The following is a 19,841-nucleotide window of genomic DNA, read 5'->3' as shown; positions in this document are numbered from 1 at the left end:
CCTGGTTAGATGATAAACTGTAGCTTTCTTCACAATTTCTGTATTCTTTGTTTTGTATCATTGTCACTTGAAATGTAATACTTAGTCAACGTGCTAATGATTGTAAGACTGAATTATAACTGTGACTGTAATAATTGTGTTTTGTAGGTAACAGAGCGTGGGAAAAGCCAACACGATCCAGTATGAGCTGCACAGTTATACAGTGGTACAATTCAGGTACGACATTCTCCTGTTGTCTGAGGAATTCAGTGAGCTCGTGATGCGACTGAACTCCCCCCTAAAGCAATTTTATGTTTTGGAGCAAGACAACTCGAGAATAGATATTGAAATTGACAGCATCGGGGATGGTTCACACTGGTGGGATATTGGGGTTTATATATCAGCTCACCCATAGGTTCATATCATTTCACATGCTCTGGTAGTTCTCCAACTTGTAATGACAGTATATTTGATATATGTAACCTGTGTAGTAAGACTTTGATGCATAAGGCAAATGTGTATCTATAAGTATGACTAACTGTACTAATGAATTAATGACAGATGAAAATCAGAGGCAATGTAGAGGAGACCCCAGGCGGGGTAAGATCAGGAAAGATAGAAGAAACAGAGGATACCCCAGGCGGGGCAGAATTGGAACACCGGAACAGTGAATTGAACCATCGAACCAATAATTTAGAGTTGGCACGGTTGGTAGATGTTTGTAAATGAGAGGTCGAAATAGAGTTTTTCTCCCTCTCAAGGTGGGGACTGTTAGAAACTAGGGGTGCCCAAAAATGTACATAGCCCAAGCAGCTGCAAGTTGCTATGTATTTTTGAAAGGGAAAAAATGTATAAAGCAGCAGCTATTGAACACTGAAAGCAGCGCAAAACCATAATTCATGGGAATGTAAAAGTTCTGAGAGAAAAGTTCACAGTAGTAAAAGGGAGTAAGCCATAGGCCTTACTTGTGAAGGTCAGAATGGTGAGATAGCGACTGGTTAATGTGTGACCGCTCTGACTGGGGCCTTGTACTTGCTGGGTTAAGGGGGAGAGAGTAAAAAGAGATAAGATGGATTCCAGTGAAGGAACCTTCAAAATGTAAAAAACAAGGATGAAGTAATGAGGCCTTCTTTTGGGGAGGGCTTTCATACAAACACCAAGACAAAGAACTTAAGCTGTCATTGGTTGATGAAGTTTTGGAGGAACCTCTATAGGTTAAATGATCTTGTCAATAACTTGGCCTCAGGCCCACCCCTAAAAAGAGAATAAAAAGTGACACCCCAAGGGCTTGCACACAGACTGTGGAAGGGAGAGCTGAACAGCTGGTCGAACGCTATTTTAAGAGTGATCCCATGCTCACCATCGAAGGCCCTAGAGAGAGAGAGAGAGAGAGAGAGCGAGGCCAGAAGCCAGAGAACTGTTTACGCATGCCAGCCATCTGTTTGATTGGGTCAGTACAAGCTGCTTGTCATGGTTGTATGTTTTTGCTGTATTACTAGTGTGTTATATTCTGTCCTAAACTCTGATTAAACACAATATACCCACCATATTGGTTTGCACTCGATCCTGTTTACCAGAGATACATGGATCTCTACAGAACTGCCTCCAATGCAAGTATATCCTTCCTTAAATAAAAACTGTACGCAGTACTCAAGGTGTGGTCTCACCAATACCCTAACAGTTGTAGCAGCACTTCCCTGCTTTTATACTCCAACCCACTTGCAATAAAGGCCAGCATTCCATTTGCCTTTTTGATTACTTGCTGTACCTGCATGCTAACTTTTTGTGTTTCATGCACAAGAACCCCCAGGTTCCGATCCACAACCCCAGGGTAGGGGGCGGCGGGTTTGGTGTCTGTTCCCGAGGGTGCGTCCAATCCCAGGAGGTTCCCATCCTCGACCCCCGAAGGGAGTCTGATGGGGGTGGAGCTTGGGGGGCTGGAGGGAAGCACGCCTGCTTCAGGTTGGGGGTGGGGGGACGCACTCCTGCTCCTGGCCCACAAGCAGTGATGGAAAGGCACTTGCCTTTTCCCTTCAGCCCTTGGGTTTCCTGAGGCCTGGGAAACCTGGCCACCGATTGCAAAACCTGCAAAGTCAGAGTCTGCCAGCCTCTTCAAAATATTTAAATTACCACCCAAAATTAATTTTTTTCAATTTTAACATCTGACTCCAACCCACCTGTTTTTGGCCTTTAAAATTCATCCCTTTCAAACAGGCGAGTCTTATTAGCACAGCACCCATTTAGTGCCTGTTTTCACCCTTTGGCCAAAAAAACTCTCAATGTTCTCAAACTTTTATCAATGACTATTTTCATTCAACCAATAGAAAGTATGTAATAGCTGTCCAACGGTAACAACCTGTGACTTCCACTACCCTCCACTCCCCTTTCCCTTGGGGAGGAGTCAAATGGAAGCCAGAGGCCTCACGCAGGATCTTGACTCAAATTAGTAATTTAGATTGATTGGGGAAAAGGGTAGTCAGTAGGGTACCTCTTATGGCATCAGTGTGCTACACCACACTGCAACCAGCATTGAACATTTTCTTGAAACATGCTAAGATGCTTTAGGTGCAACCAAGGGGGCGAAATTCATTATTACCCAGGAAAAGTTTGAGATTTAGCACCAGGCGTTCATGAATCTCAGAAAATGCTGGAAATACTCAGCAGGTCAGGCAGCATCTGTGGAGAGAGGAACAGAGTTAACGTTTCAGGCCGATGACTGTTCGCCAGAACTGGAAAAAGTTGGAGATGGAACGGGTTTTTAAGCAAGTGTAGGGACAGGGAAAGGGGGAGGGGAGGAAAGAACTAAAGGGAAGGTCTGTGATAGGATGGAAGGCAGGAGAGATTAAGAGACGAAAGGGAAGATGGTGCAAGGCCTTCCAGCCTATCACAGACCTTCCCTTTTGTTCTTTCCTCCCCTCCCCCCTTTCCCTGCTCCTACACTTGGTTAAAACCTGTTTCATCTCCAACTTTTTCCAGTTCTGACCCCATTACCATCTCCTTTTGCCTTGCACCATCATCCCCTTTGTCTTTTTTGTTTTGCTGCATGCTAAATTAAGTGTTAACCCTCAAAGAAAGGGCTGTAGCACTAAATCAACTGCTAATGACCTAGCTCAGCGGCGTTAGACTCAAAGCACTAAGCAATTTCAGGTGCCGTCTAATCGCTAGTCATCATGGCCACAGGCTCTTACCAGTTCTTCAAGGGGAAATTCAATCATGCTGCAGAACCTCACTCTCAGCATTGCTCGTTCTGCAGCTGTCTCAGCAAGCAGAAGAAGACCCAGAATTACATAGGATTACATAGGTTATACAGCACAGAAACAGACCACTGAAGGGGGTGTCCTTATGGCAGATCAATGGCCCAGGGAGAGAGCTCGCAGATTCTGCGACCGAGCATTGGAGGTCTTTGCTGTGGAGAGATGGAGGGCCATGCTCTCTACCCAGCAAGTGGCAGGAGGCCCTGGCCGCAAGTCTTCCGCGCCATGTGGAGAGAGGTAGCCTATCAGGTCTCGGGCAGCACTGTGGTCCCCAAGACCCACACACAGTGCAGCAAGAGATTTAACGACCTCATTCGGGTAATCAGGGTAAGTCAATGCTTCAACAAACGCTACACACCACCATCTGAACCTTAGTCTTCACATACTGCCCAAAGCACCACACCCCCATCACTCACCCACCTACAATCTCCACTTACCAACACTCACACACACATCTCACACCTTGCACACAATGACAGCTATTCAACTATGGCAGACACATCACCCAAACACATTGCTCCACACTCACTCACACACTTTCCTTTGTCTTGCAGGCCAAGGTCGCTCACAACAGGAGGGAGCAGGAGAGGACAGGCGGGGGACAAGCCGACACCCAACCACTGTCTGCACGGGAGGAAAGAGTGCTGCAAATCATTGGGCACCAGGTGGTGGGCGTCGTGGCCACCGGTGACGTTGACCCGCTTGGGGACAACAACGGTATATTCTACAGTATGCAGTCTACAAACAGGCCTTCCAGGCCCAGAGCTAGTCAAGGGCGTCCTGCAAGACCATCTGAAGTCTCCCGCACGGCCACTCAGCAGCCTTCCACCCGCCGTGCTTCAGCTACTGTGCCAACGCTTTGCAGGAGCACTAGAATAGGCAAAGGCACTGAACAAGGGGCGCTAAGGGATTGTACAAGGGTGAATAGCTAATATTGTTGTTGTAAATAGGTGTTCACTGATTGTTGATAAATGTATTAATTGGCTTTGGATGATTTTGTGGTGTCTCTTATTTCAGCTTTGCGCTGCGCTAAGGTAGATTGGGGAAACTACATTAAAAGGTATGACGGTAGACAAGCAATGGCTAGCATTTAAAGAATTAATACATAATTTACAACAAATATACATTCTTTTAAGGCACAAAAACCCCACAGGAAAAGGGGTCCAACTGTGGCTAACAGGAGAAGTTAAAGATAGTATTCGACCAAAGGAAGAGGCTTGTAATGTTGCCAAAAAGAGTAGTAAGCCTGAGGATTGGAAGGTTTTAGAATTCAGCAAAGGAGGACCAAGAAATTGATTAAGAAAGGGAAAATAGAATATGAGAGTAAACTAGCGAGAGACATAAAAACAGATTGTAAAAGTTTCTATAGGTATGTAAAAAGGAAAAGATAAACAAAAGTAATTGTGGATCCCTTACCGGCTGAGACAGGAGAAATTATAATGGGGAATAAGGAAATGGCAGAGAAATTAAACAAATACTCTGGGAGATTTTGCCAGCCCTGGGGAGGCGGGTATCGAGGCGGGACTGCCGGGAAAATGGCAGAATCTGGGAGCAGGTACCCATCCCGCCCCCAACCCACCTCTGTGCCATCTTCCCAGGAGGCGGGTACCTAACAAGTAGTTAACAGGCAGTTTTTTTGGCTAATCCCTATTTTGAGACCTAAAATGTGGGCTTCCCGATGGCTCTGAACCTTGCCAAGGTCAGCGAGGTGAGCCGTGGGTCTGCGGGGGTCAGAGGGGCCGAAATGTCCGGTGTGCAGGTGAGTGATGAGTGCAAGTGTGGAGAGGTAAGTGTGTGAGGTGAGTCTAAAGTGTTTTAATAAGATTACTTACCTTTGCTTCTTCCTCCAGGCTTCATCCCTTTAGGCTGCGGTGCTGCCTCATCTCATCGGCAGAGAAAACAGAATGGCCGCTGCATTCTTAAATGCAGCAGCCATCTGCTTTCTGCTCAGGAAAGCTTTCTAAGTGAGTCTTCAGTACAAGGACTCAACTTAGAAGGCAGATTGTCAGAGTTTGACAGCTTCACAGAGCTGTCAAACGATGACAATTCATCTGTCAAAAAATCTTGACAGATGAAACGTCATACGCTGATCTTTTCTGTCACCGGCTTTCCCTTAATTGGCCTGCTAAGCCCGCTGGGCGGGCTTAACAAGGTCAATCAAGGGAAAATAGTGTGGGTTGGCTGGACGTCGATGGAGGCGGGACTAAATCCCAACAAGCAGCAGTCCCGCCTCCATCATGTCCCCATTGATAAAAATCATCCCGAATGTCTGTTTTCATGGAAGAAGACACAAAAAATTTCCCACAAATAGTGGAGAACCAAGGGTCTAGCGAGAATGAGGAACTGAAAGATATTAGTATTAGTAAAAAAATAGTACTGGAGAAATTAATGGGACTGAAAGCCAATAAATCCTATGGACCTGATGGCCTACATCCTAGGGTTTTGAAAGAGGTGGCTATAGAGATAGTGGATGCATTGGTTGTCATTTTCCAAAATTCCATAGATTCTAGATCAGTTCCCATGGATTGGAAGGTAGCCAATGTAACCCCACTATTTAAGAAAGGAGGGAGAGAGAAAACGGGGAACTGCAGACCAGTTGCCTGACATCAGTAGTAGGGAAAATGCTAGAACCTATTATTAAGGACATGGTAACAGGGCACTTAGAAAATAATAATAGGATTGGGCAGAGTCAACATGGATTTATGAAAATGAAATTGTGTTTGACAAATCTGTTAGAGTTTTTGGAGGTTAATAACAGAATAGATAAGGGGGAACCAATGGATGTGGAGTATTTGGATTTTCATAAGCATTCGATAAGGTGCCACACAAGAGGTTATTAAACAAAATTAGGGCTCATGGGATTGGGGGTAATATACTAGCATGGATTGAGGATTGGTTAACACAGAAAACAGAATAGGAATAAATGGGTCATTTTCGGGTTGGCAGGCTGTAACTAGTGGGTTACTGCAAGGATCAGTGCTTGGGCCTCAGCTATTCACAATCTACATCAATGATTTGGATGAGGGGACCAAATGTAATATAACCAAGTTTGCTGATGATACAAAGTTGGGTGGGAATGTAAGTTGTGAGGAGGATGTAAAAAGGCTTCAAGGGGATATATGCAGGCTAAGTGAGTGGGCAAGGACATGGCAAATGGAATATAATGTGGAGAAATGTGAAGTTATCCACTTTGGTCACGGTCCATCATCAAAGACCCTACCCACCCCAGCCACAGTCTGTTCGCCCTCCTGCCATCTGGGAGACGCTACAGATGCATTCGCACCCGTACGACCAGATTTAGGAACAGCTTCTTTCCCAGGGCTGTCATCCTACTCAACTCCACAAATAAACTCTAAAGCCTGCACATCTGCCAATGCACTTTATTATGGTTATGTTTCTGTTAATGTATTACAAGCCAAATGTATGTTGAATGTTTAAATGTCTTCGGCCTAGTCTACTCAATCTCTTCTCATAGGACAGTCGCCCATCCCAGGAATCAGTGTACACTCTCGGGAGCCGCAAGCCTACATTTCGTTGTACTGCACTTGTGCACTAACAATGACAATAAAAGTTGATTTGATTTGATTTTGATTTTTTGGTAGGAAAAATAGAAAAGCAGAGTATTTTTTAAATGGTGAGAGATTGGGAAATGTTGGTGTTCAGAGGGACCTGGGTGTCCTTGTACACGAATCACCGAAAGTTAACATGCAGGTACAGCAAGCAAATTAGGAAAGCTAATGGTATGTTGGCCTTTATTACAAGAGAATTTGATTTTAAGAGTAAAGACGTCTTATTGCAATTATACAGGGCCTGGTGAGACCATTCCTGGAGTATTGTGTACAGTTTTGGTCTCCTTACCTAAGGAGGGATATACTTGCTATAGAGAGAGTGCAACGAAGGTTCACCACACTGATTCCTGGGATGGGCGATTGTCCTATGAGGAGAGATTGAGTAGACTAGGCCTATATTCTCTAGAGTTTAGAAGATTGAGAGGTGATCTCATTGAAACATATAAAATTCTTATAGGGCTTGACAGGGTAGAAGCAGGGAGGATGTTTCCCCTGGCTGGGCAGTCTAAAACCAGGGGTCACAGCCTCAGAATAAGGGATCGGCCATTTAGGACTGAGATGAGGAGAAATTTCTTCACTCAGAGGGAGGTGAATCTTTGGAATTCTCTACCCCAGAGGGCTGTGGAGGCTCAGTCGTTGAGTATATTCAAGACAGAGATCGATAGATTTTTGGATATTAAGGGAATCAAGGGATATGGGGATAGTGCAGGAAAGTGCAGATGAAGTAGAACATCAGCCATGATCTTCATGAATGGCAGAGCAGGCTCAAAGGGCCAAATGTCCTACTCCTGCTTCTCTTTCTTATGTTCTTATATGGCCTGCTACAGGGATGGAATGATGGGGATGTGATGAGCAACAGGGATCTGGGGTTTAATTTATTGGAACAGCAATCTGATGAGGCTGATTGAGTGGCTGCCTCTTCCCTCGCTCCTGTTCCTCCTCCTCCTCCTCTTCCTCATTTCCCACTTCCTCCTCCTGAGGTGGTCCCGCATTCCCTGCTGGCAAGGGCTGGGCCCTCATGATGGCCAAGTTGTGGAGCATGCAGCAGACCACGCCAAAATGGGACACTCATTCCGGCGAGTACTGGAGGGCTCCTCCCGAGAGATCAAGGCAGCAGAACCATTGCTTGAGCACTCCGATGGTCTGCTTAATGATGTTCCTAGTGGCAGCATGGCTCTCATTATAAAAGTGCTGAGCAGGAGTGCTGGGGTTGTGGAGGGGAGTCATGAACCAGGTGGAGAGTGGATAATCCTTGTCTCTGACCAGCCATCTGCAAGCTTGATTTGGTGGCAGGAAGAGTGCTGGCAATCTGATCTGGCACAGGATAAACACATCATGGCTGCTGCCAGGATAGCAGACATTCACATTGAGGAATTGCTGTCTGTGGTCGCACACCAACTGCACATTAAGTGAGTGGTAGCCTATACGTTACAGAAGACATCAGGGTTGTTATGCGGTGCCCACAAAGCTACATTGGTACAGTCAATGGCGCCCTGCACCCTGGGGAATACTGCTAACCTGGCAAAGTTCATCCTGCTTCTCTCTGGTGATGGGGAAGGAAATGTAATCCCTTCTCCTACTGTCGAGAGCCTCTGTGACCTCCCGGATACAGCGATGGATGGCGAACTGCGAGATATTCGCTATATCTCCTGTTGCAGACTGGAAGGAACCACTGGTGAAGAAACTGAGGGTGACGGTGACCTTGACTGCCACTGAGAGAGCTGTGGTCGACCTGATATGAGGCTCGAGGTCTTGTTGCAGGAGGTGGCAGAGTTCGATGACCACATCCTTGATAAAGTGGAGCCTTCTAATGCACTGCTCCTCACTTAATTGGAGGTAGGAGAAGTGCTCTTGGAATACCCTTGCAGGGTAAGACCTCCTGTTGAAGCCCTGATGGCCCTCCTTCTCCCTCTGGCCACATCTTGAAATCTTTCTCGCTGCCTCTGCTCCATCCGCAGTAGATCCTGGAGGACAAGGTCGACAGCCAGTACAGCTCCCATTAATGTAACAAAGCGTAGCACTTTGAAATTTTGTCAGAATAAATGTAACAAATTTTGAGTAGCCACAACACTCTTGATATGAAAGAACCTTTAAATGACTGAATTAAACTCTTGCACAATCGCAAACTGACAAGGAAGCAGTGAAACAGCACTAAACTGACAGCTGCGACTCATTCCTTTAAATATCACCCCGGAGCCGCCATCCGCCTGCTTCACGCCTCCTCTTACTGTCGTTGTCAGGGCGAAGAGCTAAGGCAGGGGGCGATAGTCAATTTGGCAGATCAGGTGCTGTGTGAGCGTAGCACACTCACTGACATCATGCTCTGCCTGGCGCTAATGCCCCAGCCACTAACTGTTAGCTGCGGCTCTAAGGGGCGACATGATTTGCCGTGCGGTGCTGAATTCACCTCGCCCCAGCGCTACTTCATTAGCACCCCATTAGTGCCCCCACCAGGCCCTAATGGGAGGTGCTAACCAACCAAATTTCTCCCCCCATAACTTTATCAAAATAAAAGAAATCACACAACACCAGGTTATAGTCCAACAGCTTTATTTGAAATCACAAGCTTTCGGAGCGCTGCTCCTTCTTCAGCTGAAGTGGAGAAATGCATAAAGACACAGCTTATATAGTCAGAGAATCATGTCAGATGTTTACAGGTAACCTTTCCAACTGCCATTTATCACACCTCGGCAGAGAGATAATCACAGCAGTCAAAGGTGTGAATGGTGTCCAAACATTTCTTTAACGTGGTTAGGGTGGAAGCTGGAGAAGTGAAGCATCGTGAGGTTGTCCGTGGGCTTGCGGTAGAGTGAAGTGCTGAGGTGTCCGTCTTTGATGGAGATTCGTGTGTCCAGGAATGAGACGGATTCTGAGGAGTAGTCCATGGTGAGTTTGATGGTGGGATGGAACTTGTTGATGTTATCGTGCAGTCTTTTCAGTGATTCTTCGCCGTGGGTCCATAGGAAGAAAATGTCGTCGATGTATCTGGTGTATAGCGTTGGTTGGAGATCCTGTGCAGCGAAGAAGTCTTGCTCGAACTTGTGCATGAAGATGTTTGCGTATTGGGGTGCGAATTTGGTCCCCATGGCTGTTCCGTGTGTTTGGGTAAAGAACTGGTTGTCGAAGGTGAAGACATTGTGGTCAAGGATGAAGCGGATGAGTTGTAGGATGGCGTCTGGAGATTGGCTGTTGTTGGTGTTGAGTACTGAGGCTGTCGCAGCGATGCCGTCATCGTGGGGGATACTGGTGTAGAGTGCCGAGACGTCCATCGTGGCGAGGAGTGTTCCTGGTTCAACTGGTCCGTGGGTGCTGAGCTTCTGTAAGAAGTCTGTAGTGTCGCGACAGAAGCTGGGGGTTCCCTGTACGATGGGTTTCAGGATGCCCTCGACATGCCCACATGACTGCTGTGATTATCTCTCTGCCGAGGTGTGATAAATGGCAGTTGGAAAGGTTACCTGTAAACATCTGACATGATTCTCTGACTATATAAGCTGTGTCTTTATGCATTTCTCCACTTCACCTGAAGAAGGAGCAGCGCTCCGAAAGCTTTTGATTTCAAATAAAGCTGTTGGACTATAACCTGGTGTTGTGTGATTTCTTACATTTGTCCACCCCAGTCCAACTCCGGCATCTCCACACCATGGCCTTTATCAAAATAGTAGGGCTAATTTTCCTCTTTTGTGCTTGGACATAAAGAATCACCTGAGCAGAGTACATAGAAGAAAATCAGATGGGGCAGATTGCACATGCTTAATGGGGCATGCCTGATTTTTTTTTGTCTATTGTGATTTGCTTTACTTTGGGTGTTTTTTACTTGTAATATACAGATAATCATTACAATACATTAGTCATTTACGTATGTGGAAGTTTCAAGATTAATGAACTTCATTGGAATGTGGCAGTAATCAGTTTGATGAGGATTGTCGTGTCATTGATTGAAGGTAAATCATTATAAATTTACCTCCATTTTATATTTATGTTTTTGTTAAAGATTTTATGGCTTATTTCAAATAAAACAAAAGTATCTAAAATATCAGTATTGTTGTCTCAGTTCATGAGCTACTTCAGACCAAAGAAAAGCCAACAGGGGAGGATTGGCAGCAGGGTGGGGGGGGTTGAGCGCAGGAACACAGTGTATTCTCTCTTCTTGTGGACTCCATGCTAACACTAATAAACCTATGTAAGAAATAAAAATGAAATGAAAATAAAGCAAAGGCCAGAGCCAAGTGTGGGCTGAAACCTGCCAACGATATGGTAATCCTAAGATTTTGCATATCAGCTCACAGCAGGTACAAGGCTCATAGGATATTAAAGAGAGATGAATGGCAAAAAATCAGAGCCAGAATCTCAGGGGAGATGAACAGAATCATTATCATGAGTTATTGCTGGCTTCTTCCTATACCTCAGTGATTCAGCAAAGGGGCCTGCCCGGTATCTCATCCATAGTTACTCACCTTTTCAAAACATACAAGAGTTCAGACTGGAATTTGAGTCTGAATCTGCAGTACTTGTAATTATACTAAAAAATGAATTAGATGATGTGCAATGATAATTCTTTTGACATATTTAATGGGTGGATAGCCACAAGTAAATTTCAAATGCAGGTTTAACTTTCACAAAAAGGCATCAAGGGGTATGGGGAGAGAGCGGGAATATGGTATTGAGATAAAGGATCAGCTATGATCATATTGAATAGCAGAGCAGGCTCGAAGGGCCGAATGGCCTAATCCTGCTCCTATTTTTCTATGTTTCAAGGCAAATGGTTATAGGAGGAAATACGTGATTAAAATTGATCAATCTGTGTTGCAGAAAAATGTTGGTAGCATAGTTCAGGATACGAGCATATGGTTAGTTATGTACTTAGTCTATTCTGTGCTTTATTTTTTCAGGTGAGCTTTATAAATCTGATAAAAATGGTCTTAAGTCTTTTATCCATGATAGAGAAGTTTGTGGAGCAGTTGACAATATTAGTATACTTTGCAAATTTATCCCCTCTTGTATGAAACCACCTTTTAGAACTTAGAGAGCAGCTCTCATGGAAAGAAAAATGCAGGCTAGATTAAATTTAAGATTCCAGGATTGGATTGAGTCCAAGCAGCCCAAGTGATCAAATAAACCTTTGCAAAAATACAAGTCGCTTTTCCTCCAGCAGCTATCCAAAGAGCAATGGTAATCTCTTTTCTGTTGAAATTGGAAATGTTTCAAAGTCTTGTTCCAAATAAAACTTTTTTGTTCAGTGATCTCTTTCAGCTTCCGTGACAGACCAGAACAATCCCAGCATTTTCCCTTGGCTGGAATATCCATGCCTAGATGTCCACTCACCACCCCCTCCGCATTTTCATCCAGAATGCCTGATTACTCACAAACAAGGCTCTTGTTATCCATGACCTACCCTAATGTGGAAGATTGCATTGAGATCATGGATTTGACTGACATTTGGCTCAGAGGTGGTGACACCTTGCCCCTTATTGAAGCTGACCCACCTGGCTATATTTTCATCACCTGCCCTGTTCAAACTGCCACATTGGTGGCGTGGCCCTTATCACCAAATCACACCTTCGTCTTTCCCCCGACTCCTCTTGTACCTTCTCCTCCTTCGAGCAGCTCAACTTATTCCACTGCTCTCACCGTTCCTGTAATATCTGATCAGCTACTGCCCCACCCCAAGTTTCTCACCAAGATATCCTTCCTCCCTTCATCCGTCAGCCTCTGGACTGAGCGTCTTGGTGATTTCAATCTCCACCTCAACTCATTCCTCTGATTTCACTGGCCACCTGTCCTCTCTTAATCTCTCTCTTGATATAAACTCTCCTACCCATATTTATGGCAATCCCCTTAAACTTGCCATCTCATGCGGCTTCTCTATTGCCGCTGTGTCAATCAAAGGCAAAACTATCTCCGACCGCTTCCTTGTATCCCTAAATTCAACTGTAATTTTTACTGGAAATGTCTGTTATTCCAGTGCAAGGTTATAATGTAACTCCAATAATTATGTATTCATTCATCATGTGATGGCTCACAACTTTAATTGAGACTTGACATATCACCAGCACTAAACTACCTCCTCTCAAAATGTCGCAAACTCCTCCATCACCATCCCTGGGTATGTCCTGTCCCACCAGCAGGACAGACCCACTAGGGGTGGTGGCACAGTGGTATACAGTCGGGAAGGAGTGGTCCTGGGAGTCCACAACATTGACTCCGGACCCCATGAAGTCTCATGGCTTCAGGTCAAGCATGAGCAAGGAAACCTCCTGCTGATTACCACCTACCGCCCTCCCTCAGCTGATGAATCAGTACTCCTCCATGTTGAACACCACGTGGAAGAAGCACTGAGAGTGGCAAGGGCACAGAATGTACTCTGGGTGAGGGACTTCAATTACTATCACCAGCGGCTCAGTAGCACCACTACTGAGCGAGCTGGCCAAGTCCTGAAGGACATAGCTGCCAGTCTGGGCCTGCGACAGGTGGTGAGAGAACCAACACAAGGGAAATACCTACTTGACCTCGTCCTCACCAATCTACCTGTCGCAGATGCGTCTGTCCATGACAGTATTGATAGCAGTGACCACCGCGCAGTCATTGTGGAGACGAAGTCCCGTCTTCAAACTGAAGACACCCTCCATCGTGTTATGTGGCACTACCACCGTGCTAAATGGGATAGATTCAGAACAGATCTAACAGCTCAAAACTGGGCATCCGTGTGGGCCATCAGCAGCAGCAGGATTGTATTCCATCACAATCTGTAACCTCATGGCCCGGCATATCCCTCGCTCTACCTTTACCACCAAGCCAGGAGACCAACCCGGGTTTAATAAGGAGTGTAGAAGAGCATGACAGGAGCAGCACCAGGTGTTCCTAAAAATGAGGTGCCAACCTGGGGAAGCTACAACACAGGACTACATGCATGCTAAAAAGCGGAAGCAGCATGCTATAGACAGAGCTAAGCGATCCCACAGTCAACGGATCAGATCAAAGCTCTGCAGTCCTGCCACATCCAGTCGTGAATGGTGGTGGACCATTAAACAACTAACGGGAGGAGGAGGCTCCATGAATATCCCCATCCTCAATGATGGTGGAGCCCAGCACGTGAGTGCAAAAGACAAGGCTGAAGTGTTTGCGACCATCTTCAGCCAGAAGTGCCAATGGATGATCCATCTCAGCCTACTCCTGAGGTCTCCACCATCACAGAAGCCAGTCTTTAGCCAATTTGATTCACTCCACCTGATATCAAGAAACGGCTGGGTACACTGGATACAGCAAAGGATGTGGGCCCCGACAACATCCTGGCTGTCGTGCCGAAGACTTGTGCTCCAGAATTAGCTGTGCCTTTAGCCAAGCTGTTCCAGTACAGCTAAAATACTGGCATCTATTCGACAATGTGGAAAACTGCCCAGGTATGTCCTGTCCACAAAAAGCAGGACAAATCCAACCCGGCCAGTTACCGCCCCATCAGTCTACTCTCAATCATCAGCAAAGTGATGGAAGGTGTCATCGACAGCGCTATCAAGCGACACTTACTCCCCAAAAACCTGCTCACTGATGCCCAGTTTGGGTTCTGCCAAGACCACTCAGCTCCTGATCTCATTACAGCCTTGGTCCAAACATGGACAAAGGAGCTGAATTCCAGAGGTGAGGTGAGAGTGACTGCCCTTGACATCAAGGCAGCATTTGACCGAGTCTGGCATCAAGGAGCCCTAGTAAAACTGAAGTCAAGGGAATCGGGGGGAAAACGTTCCACTGGCTGGAGTCATACCTAGTAAAAAGGAAGATGGTTGAAGGTCAATCATCACAGCCCCAAGAGATCGCTGCAGGAGTTCCTCAGGGCAGTGTCCCAGGCCCAACCATCTTCAGCTGCTTCATCAATGGTCAGAAATGGAGATGTTCGCTGATGACTGCACAGTGTTCAGCACCATTCACAACTCCTCAGATAATGAAGCAGTCCATGCCCGCATGCAACAAGACCTGAATGATGTTCAGGCTGTCAGGCTGATAAGTGGCAGGTAACATTCGTGCCACAGAAGTGCCAGGCAATGACTATCTCCAACAAGCGAGAGTCTAACCACCTCCCTTTGACATTCAGTGGCATTACCATCGCTGAATCCCCCACCATCAACATCCTGGGGGTCACCATTGACCAGAAACTTAACTGGACCAGCCACATAAATACAGTGGCAACAAGAGCAGGTCAGAGTCTAGGTATTCTGCGGCGAGTGTCTCTCCTCCAGACTCCCCAAAGTCTTTCCACTATCTACAAGGCACAAGTAAGGAGTGTGATGGAATACTCTCCACTTGGCTGGATGAGTGCAGCTCCAACAACACTCAAGAAGCTCGACACCATCCAGGACAAAGCAGCCCGCTTGATTGGCACCCCACCCACCACCTTAAACACTCACTCCCTCCACCACCGGTGTGCCGTGGCTGCAGTGTATACCATCTACAAGATGCACTGCAACAACTCTCCAAGGCTTCTTTGGCAGCACATCCCAAACCCGTGATCTCTTCCACCTAGAAGGACAAGGGCAGCAGGCGCATGGGAACACCACCACCTCCAAGTTCCCCTCCAAGTCACACACCACCCTGACGTAGAAGTATATCACCGATCCTTCATCGTCGCTGAGTCAAAATCCTGTAACTCCCTTCCTAACAGTGCTGTGGGAGTACCTTCATCACACGGACTGCAGCAATTCAAGAAGGTGGCTCACCACCACCTTCTCAAGGGCAATTAGGGGTGGGCACTAAATGCTGGCCTTGCCAATGACACCCACATCCCATTAAAACGATTTAAAAAAAATTATGCAATGATGAGTAACACTTCAAAATTGACAGAAAGGAATCAGATCCATGGGGCTCGAATTTCCAAGCCCCGTGGAGGCAGGTTTGGAGGCGGGAGTGGTGGGAAAATTGCAGAATCGGGGGGCAGGAACCCACCCCCCCAACCCACCTCCGTGCCAATGTCCCAGGAGTCGGGTATCCGCCCTGTGATGGGAGCCACCTCCCCGAGGCGGGAAGGGGATTAGTGCCAATTAACTGTCTGTTAACAGGTAGTTAACAGGCAGTGTTTTGCCTAATCCCTATTTTTAGCCCTGAAGTGTGGGCTTCCTGACGGCTCCGAACCACGCCAAGTTAGCGAGGCGGACCGTCGTTATGAAGGGGTTGGAGGGGTCGAGATGTCCGTTGTGCAGGTGAGTGATGGAAGCATGTGTGCAGAGGTAAGTGTGTGAGGTAAGTGTAAAGTGTTTTAATAAGTTTTACTTACCTTTACTTTCTCCTGCAGGCTTCCTTCCTTCAGTTCTCGGGAGTCCCTCAGTTCACCGGCACAGAAAGCAGAATGGCCGTTGAACTGTCAAAAGATGCAGCATTCTGCTTTCTGGTCTGGAGAGATCTCTAACTGAGTTTGAGTAGAAGGACTTAAGTTAGAAGACAGATTGTCAGTGTTTGACAGCTTCACAGAGCTGTCAAACACTGATTTTTCAGCTGTCAAAAGCTCTTGACAGATGAAATATCAATCACTGACATCACCAGTAACCAGGTGACCCTTAATTGGCCTACTGAGGCCACTGGGCGGGCTTAACAAGGTCAATCAAGGGAAAATAGCATGGGTGGGCCACAAGTCAATGGAGGCGGGACTACAACCCAAAAAGTGGGAGTCCCACCTCCATTACGTCCCTTTTGACAAAATCCAGCTCATGGGCTCCGATATTAACTTAAAAGCGATGGGAGCAGGGCGGGGGCGGGGGGTGGGGGGTGAGGGTGCGGTTGCTGGTATGTGCTCCGAATGCGCGTGGGAAAACCAAATGTAATTTCAGTGCATCTGTCTGTGACATTTTTACACGGGCTCCTCATTATAATTTTACTTTCGGGGTTGACATCAAATGGGTTTGGTGCGGACCCACATGTTGCGATCTCAATTCCAGTATTTAAAGGACCAATCCAAAGACGGAATTTGGAGGAGTTGAGAGGTTTGGCACACAGACATCAATTGTAGAAGATGGAGTCAAGACGCTGTAAGGCTGCACCTCGCTTTAACAATGCCTCGCTTGATGTACTGCTGGGGGCAGAGAGGAGTCGGAGAGAGATACTCCTTCACAGCAATGCGAGTAATAAACCTGCTACTGGTACAAAGGCAGTGTGGCTGGAGGTGGACAAGTAGATCAGCAGCAAGAGCATTGTGCCACGCTCCTGGGTTCAGTGCAGGAAGAGCATTAATGACCAAACTGTATTGATTTCTTTGTGGGTTCAATGATGAGACATTTATGAAAGAGAATGAGTTTTAATCTAAAGTCTGTTCAACTCTTTATACAGCATTCAGGAGACACCATTATGCTAGTGATGCATCTAGAATGAAACTGAAACTAAACTCAACTGCCTTGCTTGTCTCGGTCACATGACCTCTGCTGGTCAGGCACAAGCAATCAATACCTGCAATCATGCTGCTAAGGCCTCATAATCGAACAGGCAAATACCATCTCTATTTGCTGATATCATTACATCTCCTTTCCTTAAAACAAAAGTATTTTACTTTTAACTAACAACATGTTTTCTTTGCATTAATCTGCATTTTAACTGTAACACTTAATGAACTTACATTATCATTATCATGATCAAGGTTTTTTAACCTTGCTTTGTGTGTTCACATGAAATATGTCAATACACTAGAACTTGAAGAAAGAATAAGATAACATTACTTCCTTCTATAACAATAGTCCTTAAATTTGCTCAATGAGTCTCTCAGGAGGCTTCACGTGTCTTGAGGATTTTCTGATTGATTGTCCTTGAATTTGAGTTGTTGCCTCAGATGATTGGTTCTCAGCTGTGTGATCAGGTTGTTCAACAGTATCAGTCTCTTGACTTGCTGTGGCTGGTCCCATGAGAAGATCTCGACGATTTCTTCTCAGAACAGCACCCTCATCTGTCTGAATGGTGTATGATCTTGGTTGAACTTCACTCAGGACAGTTCCATTCTGATTCCATGTGTTTGTTTTGTCTTTGAACCTTACTTGGTCACCAGTGTGGAGTTCAGGTAGGTTTTGTGTTCCTCTGTCATAGTAATACTTTTGCTTTTCTTTCTGTTGCTCTTTGAACTTCCTCACTTTCTCCCCCTCTTTTGTTTTCAGGAGGTTCTCCGGGATGGGTAGGTTTGACCTTAGCCGATGTCCCATCAGGAGTTGGGCTGGTGACTTACCACACTCGAGCGGCGTTGTGCGGTATACAAGCATGCTTTGGTAGAAGTCAGTTCCACTGTCTTTTGCCTTGTACATCAGTCTTTTCATTGTGTTTGCGGGTTCTCCTGGGTCAACAGCTCTGGACAACGTGCCTGCTGTATACATCAGCTTACCCGGTGTGTACGCAACATTCAGTTCATCATAGACTGTCTCTCTTACGCTTTCCACAACGAGGACTCTCTTTACCATGTTCAGTCTCTCACAGGCTTTTAAACCTAGTATGGCTTGCACATCCTTTGGCACCACGATTAATGCTAGCGTGTGCTCTCTGTCCTTGTGTGTCACTTTGACAATGCATCTTCCTTTCACTGGTATATCAGTACCTGAGTATCCTGTCACTTTCAATTTTATTCCATGTATCTTTGGTCTGGGTCTAATTTTCTTAAAATCAGTCTCTGATATCACATTAACTTGTGCTCCAGTATCCAATTTAAATGGAATGTGTATGTCATTCACTTTTAGTGTCAACATCCAGTCTCTTTCTTCTTTTTTGTTTTCAGACACAACATCTACATTGAACTCCTCTATGTCGCTTTCATCTACTGCATGGACCTTGCTTTGTTGCACTTGGTTCTTGCAGCAACGGGCATAATGGTTGTTTTTGTTGCAACTATTGCATTTTTTACCATATGCAGGACACTCTTTTGGTGGATGCTGTGTACCGCATCAACTACATGACTTTCGATTGTCTCTTTCATTTTCGTTTGCTGGCCACGCCTCTTTCACATTGGCGCTCTTTTTGTTAAACGGTTTGTGTCCGTTCTTACTCACTGCATCCACGTTGCAGCTATTGTCACTGAACAGCTCCTTTGCCTGCAACTTCACAGTCTCTGTAGCCCTACACAGTGCTATGGCTTTTCCCAGGTCTAGATCTTGCTCTCTTAGCAGTCTTTCCCTTAGACCATTATCTGGAATACCACACACCAGTCTGTCTTTTATCAGCGAGTCTGTCAGTCCCCCAAATTCACATGATTTGCTTCTGTTTCTCAGTTCAGTCACATACTGATCAATAGTCTCACCCGTTTTCTGAACACGTGTGAAAAATCTGTGCCTCTCAAATGTCACATTACGTTTAGGTATGCAGTAGGCCTCAAACTGTTCCATTATTTTATCTAGCTTCATTTTGTCTCCATTAGCAGCGAATGTGAAGTTATTATACACCTCCAGCGCTTCATCACCCACGACATGTAAGAACAGTGACGATTTCCTTTTACTACTTTTCTCGTCAGCTCCGATTGCTGATAAATACAACTCCACACGTTGTTTGAATCTCCTCCAATTTTCAGCCACATTACCTGTCAAGTGAAGCGTCGCCGGTGGGAGTAAACCTTCCATTTTTCACTTTGTTAGCTATTCTCCAATGGTAAGCAACGATGTTCTCTTTTGGCTTGCTAATTTGTGGAGAGCTGATTTAACTTCAAATTTTTTCTCTTCATCTCTTTCAGCCACTTCTGATACCATGTATTGATTTCTTTGTGGGTTCAATGATGAGACATTTATGAAAGAGAATGAGTTTTAATCTAAAGTCTGTTCAACTCTTTATACAGCATTCAGGAGACACCATTATGCTAGTGATGCATCTAGAATGAAACTGAAACTAAACTCAACTGCCTTGCTTGTCTCGGTCACATGACCTCTGCTGGTCAGGCACAAGCAATCAATACCTGCAATCATGCTGCTAAGGCATCATAATCAAACAGGCAAATACCATCTCTATTTGCTGATATCATTACACAAACCAGATCAGGAAAGGTGAGTACAGTTGCAGATTCACTTACATCCCATTGTACACATCACCCCAAACCCCACGCTAC

The 19,841-nt window shown here is 45.7% G+C and overlaps 1 long non-coding RNA gene across 1 annotated transcript; it reads left to right on the top strand.

Annotated features, from left to right (window-relative positions):
- Positions 1 to 864: 864 nt before the first annotated feature.
- Positions 865 to 4,222, top strand: LOC147109397 (uncharacterized). The gene is made up of 2 exons (XR_015080427.1): positions 865 to 1,429; positions 3,788 to 4,222. It is a non-coding gene; the product is annotated as an uncharacterized LOC147109397 (long non-coding RNA).
- Positions 4,223 to 19,841: the final 15,619 nt, after the last annotated feature.

The sequence above is a fragment of the Somniosus microcephalus genome, chromosome 12 (assembly GCF_052327205.1).
Source record: "Somniosus microcephalus isolate GS21.2 chromosome 12, FLI_Smic_1.0, whole genome shotgun sequence".
Classification (NCBI taxonomy): domain Eukaryota; kingdom Metazoa; phylum Chordata; class Chondrichthyes; order Squaliformes; family Somniosidae; genus Somniosus; species Somniosus microcephalus.
Note: the sequence above shows the minus strand (reverse complement) of the source record. Positions and strands in the feature narration are given on the sequence as shown.